This window comes from Alosa sapidissima, chromosome 12, assembly GCF_018492685.1.
Source record: "Alosa sapidissima isolate fAloSap1 chromosome 12, fAloSap1.pri, whole genome shotgun sequence".
NCBI lineage: Eukaryota > Metazoa > Chordata > Actinopteri > Clupeiformes > Clupeidae > Alosa > Alosa sapidissima.
Window position 1 is genome coordinate 29,306,221 of NC_055968.1, and position 5,000 is coordinate 29,311,220.

The 5,000-nt window shown below is 41.9% G+C and overlaps 1 long non-coding RNA gene across 1 annotated transcript in view; it reads right to left on the reverse strand.

Moving 5' to 3' along the window:
• The window catches only part of LOC121724820, an 11,209-nt gene extending 10,446 nt beyond the window's left edge, over window positions 1–763 (reverse strand). The window contains exon 1 of the long non-coding RNA XR_006035309.1: window positions 494–763. This is a non-coding gene — a long non-coding RNA (uncharacterized LOC121724820). The remainder of the gene's footprint in view (window positions 1–493) is intronic.
• Window positions 764–5,000: the final 4,237 nt, after the last annotated feature.

A 5,000-nucleotide genomic window follows, 5' to 3' on the forward strand; every position in this document is an offset into this window, starting at 1 on the left:
TAATATGATTAATGTGGCTTAATGACGTATGTTTATAAGGAGCAGGCAACATAGATAACCTCTGACATGACAGCAAGAGGCTCATTCCTGTCACCGAGACAGAGATGCTCACTTTGGAACAAACCTCAAATCCACTTCAAAACGCCAAACAGACACACAAGACATTATCTATGACCACGACAACAATACTTTAAATGGGAAGATCTTGCTTTATTAGCTTCCTCTGCATGTGGTTGTTCAGGCAACCGCGCGCGGTCATCTAATAGCCTACCCAAACGAGCGAAATCTGACTCCAGGGAATATCCCTCTCAGGAGTGGGGGACTTGACAGGGGATGTCTCAATATTTGAACGACCAACGCTAGCCTTTATTTAAACATGTTAACAATCTTCTGATTAGCAATATGTTATCCATTTGAAAGTAACGTCCTTTATAGCGTGGCATAAACAAAAAACGTGTGATGTTTAACGTGCGATATGAGCCACATAGCCTACCTTTCAGTTTCTCGCTGCTGCTCATCTCGTGTTGGTCTCCAGTCCATATTAGTGCATATTCGCTCGGTACCGCCGCGTGACAGTCTATGCCTTCGCTCTCATATCTACCTGCGATGATAAAAGATGTAGCCTAATAAAAGAAAGAGTGTCCAAAACCTTTTCTGAATGGAGTCGAAGGACGCTACTGTCCGTTGTTTATTATGGCAGTTACCCCCTGCGGTCTTCTACATGCATGACAGCACTCGATTCTGCTCGCACGCGTCAGATGCGCTCGGGCTCAGCTGTGCGAGGGCGCGGAGATCAAAGGAACGTCTCCTCACACGCGCAGGCCTCGTGAGGTGAGGATATGAGCGGTGGTAGAATAGCTTCAAACCAGAAGCTTTTGTCACAGGCTCTACCAAAATGAATATAAATTGATTAAATCCTCTTTTGCCATCCGAAACAGCATATTTATCCAGATTCCAGACTTACAATCGGCTAACACAACCATATTATTCTCTACATTAAATTATTTCCACAAAGTTATTTTAATACAGTAGGCTACGAATACCAATTGGTAGGTGATCAATATTTAATGATAGTGCCGGCATTCTTAAAATAGACTGTGCTGAATGCGCGTGTGTGTGCGCGCGCGCGTTTGAAAGAAGATACTGAGAGCGGGAGAACATGTGCATTGATGCATCGATTTACAGTAAACAGTACAGCGTTTTAATTTCCAGTGGAGTGTAACTAGGTTAGTTGGCCATCTCTCTCTCCCCCCTTCTGTCTGTCTGTCTCTCTGTCTGCCTGTTTACCTCCTCTTTGATGTCTAAATTATGATTATGCTGTAGAATGAGTTTAGAAATGGATAAGGGACTGCTGATATGAGAGGAGGAGTCAGTTAGATGTGAGGCTAGATAGATAGATAGATAGATAGATACTTTATTGATCCCCAGGGGAAATTCAAGGTCTCAGCAGCATACATACAACACAAACACATTCTTTAACAGCAGAAAGAGTAATTAAAGTATATAATATAAAAAACACAACTAAGCAGTAAGGGCAGTAGAAGATAAAGAATATGCTAAATATACTAAAATACAAATTATACTAACACTTAATACAATATATAAAAATATACTAAAATACAAATTACAAAAATACAAATTATACTAACTAACACTTAATCTAAATCAATTCTAAAAACAGTATCCACATAGTGGTGATTAATAAATCAGAGGCGCTTGCAATGACTGAGGCAGGGACTGAGCCTGTGATTCTCTGGGCATTTTAAGGTATGGTAAGGTGCTCTAAGGTGCTCTGTGTGAATGAGTGTCATGGTGGTAGTGCAATGGTGATAGTGGTCATGGTGATAGTGCAAATGAGTAAGTCAACAGTGCAACAATGCAGAAATAAAGTAAAGTCTATATATCTATATATTTAACTATTTAAGAAAAAGTATAAGTGTGGCCACAGTTCGGCTGTGGCATGGAGGGGGGGGGGTTATGCATATGTGCTAATGTGCTAATATAGCACGCAAACAGTGAGGCATAAAGAAAGTGATACAAGTGGCTAGTGGACAGACAGTACTAAACATGGAGGGGGTGGAGAGGCAGACAGACTATGCAGAGAAGTCTATCTCTCCTCTTCCCTTAAGTGAGGCATTGAACAGTTCAATGGCCCTGGGGACAAATTACTTTCTCAGTCTGTCAGTTGTGCAAGGCAGTGAGCGAAGTCTCCAGCTGATCAGGCTCTTCTGCTTAACAATAGTGCTGTGGAGTGGGTGACACTCATTGTCCAAGATGTTGATCAGTTTGTTCAGGGTCCTTTTGTCAGATAGTGAAGTGATGCACTCCAGTTCAGCTCCCACTACAGAGCCAGCTTTCCTTACCAGCCTGTCAATTCGCCCCACATCCTTCTTCCTTGTGCTTCCTCCCCAGCATACTACTGCATAGAAGAGCACGTTGGCAACAACAGACTGGTAGAACATCCTGAGGAGCTTACTGCACACATTGAAGGACCGCAGCCTCCTCAGGAAGTACAGCCTGCTCTGCCCTTTCTTGTAGAGTGCATCAGTGTTGGCTGACCAGTCCAGTTTATTGTCCAGGTGGAGACCCAGATACTTGTAGGTGCTAACCACCTCCACATTGACCCCCATCAATGTGGACTGGTAGCAGAGTGGGCTTAGACCTGTGGAAATCCACCACCATCTCCTGTACTCTTCCTCCTGCCCGTTCCTGATACACCCCACAATTGCAGTATCATCAGAAAACTTCTGCATGTGGCATGACTCGGTGTTGTAGCAGAAGTCAGATGTGTACAGGGTGAACAGGACTGGAGAGAGCACAGTTCCCTGTTGCGCTCCGGTGCTGCAGATCACAGTGTCAGAGAGACAGTTCTTCAGTCTGCCGAACTGTGGTCGCTCGGTCAGGTAATCTGTAATCCAGGTTACCAGGTGAGCGTCCACACCCATCTGCAAGAGCTTGTCTCCCAATCTGAGGGGCTGGATGGTGTTAAAAGCACTTGAGAAATCAAAGAACATGATTCTCACAGCACTTTTCCCCTTGTCCAGGTGGGAATGTGTCCTGTGTAGAAGATAAGTGATGGCATCGTCCACGCCCACTTTCTCCTGGTAAGCAAACTGTAACGGGTCTAGTGCATGGCATACCTGGGGTCTGAGCATGCCTAAGAGGCTCATGATGTAAAAAGTCATGTGTAGGCAAATTCATGTCATATCAGCATATGGTCAGGCATGAAGAAGTCTACATTATAGATATTCCATATAAATCGTGAAATAAATCAAATAAATGCTTATGAAATTGTGTTTGAGAAAATAGTCCCCCTCAGCTATAGGCTACTTTATCAACATAATCACATAACCTAGTAAGGACTTGAAGCTAAGCTCTTCCATCATGAGGTACATTATCAGCAGCTCAGAGAGCTCAATATGAAAAGTGTCTTTTCAAGTGCACTTTCATGGCAATTAAAAATGCTTAATTTTTACAAGCCTTGCTCCTATGATTAGGCTATTAGGATGGTTGCATTCAGTTACAGCAGTGACAGAATTTAGTGACAGCTCTGTACAATAGATCTGTGTTTCTGTTTTTGTACATCCCATCCTTGATTTGTTGCCATTTTAATGTGTTGTGGGTAAAACAAATAATCTAGGCCTACTGTTGAGTTAAATGCTTATTTAGAGTTTTTTACAACTGTTTACACACATTTTCAAAACTCTGTCTATTTTTGCAAAACTCCACACACAAAACCAACAATTGCTCACACAAAATGCAAAATGCCTCAAATCTCCAGCAAAATGACACACAACATTCAAAATGTCATAAACACATCTTTACTGTAAATCAAACATTCGCCTCACATTACACACATAACATTTTTTTGTCATAATATGACATTTTGAATACATTATGTACACACTGTTGCTCAAAACCTAATGCTCTTCTGTCTTAGGCTTTATGTATTTCCATACAAGAATGAAAGTTACGGTATCTACAGAGAGAAGTTCTACAGAGTTCTACAGAGAGAAGTTTTCTCAAATAATTTGCTGTTGTGAATACAGTATTTTACAGCCAACAAGAACAAAGCAAAGCAAAATACAATGACCACCATATGTACATGGAGTTCTGAAAAAGCTGATTTTGCCTAAGATGGAAATGACACACAATGTGTGTGTGTGTGTGTGTGTGTGTGTGTGTGTGTGTGTGTGTGTGTGTGTGTGTGTGTGTGTGTGTGTGTGTGTGTGTGTTATGCATGTGAGTGGTTCCAGTGGAGTGTGTGTAACTGTTGTTCTGGTAATGGTAAAGTAGGCTACACAGTCCTTTAAATAGCCTCTCTTTGCTTTCATTAAGTTTGGAAACATGCATTACTGAAAGCTTCCGAGGAAAAACAGTTGGGGTTATGTAACTGCTAGAAAGAATTCTCTCTCTCTCTCTCTCTCTCTCTCTCTCTCATACACACACACACACACACACACACACACACACACACACACACACACACGTACTCTCTCAGGTTACCCTAAAAGCTTCTGTCTCCATACTGGAATGAATAAATGGATTACATCATTTATGGCCTCAGGAGGGTCTTATTAGTTCACTAGTGAGAGTCACCAGAAGTAATATTCCAACGACAAGTCTAAAAGACAGTGGCTGGCAAACAGGGTAAAACATCAAGTGATTGACCAACTAAACAAAAAGCTTCATTGTGGTCATTGTGGTCATCCTAATATAATGATGATCATTGTGGTAAACAGCACACACAAGCCCACACACCAACACGAATACACACACACACACACACACACACACACACACACACACACACACACACACATAAGAAAAGTTAGAATGATGTAAACCAGGTGGCCTTGTCTTTCACATAAACAACAGGGCAGGATTCAAATAAGGACACCTGCCTCTCAGATGAGTATTGACGAGGTGTGAGTGTTCGTTAGTTTGTTATGACCACCAATTGTTCTGTGCAATCTACAAGAACACCACACACACACACA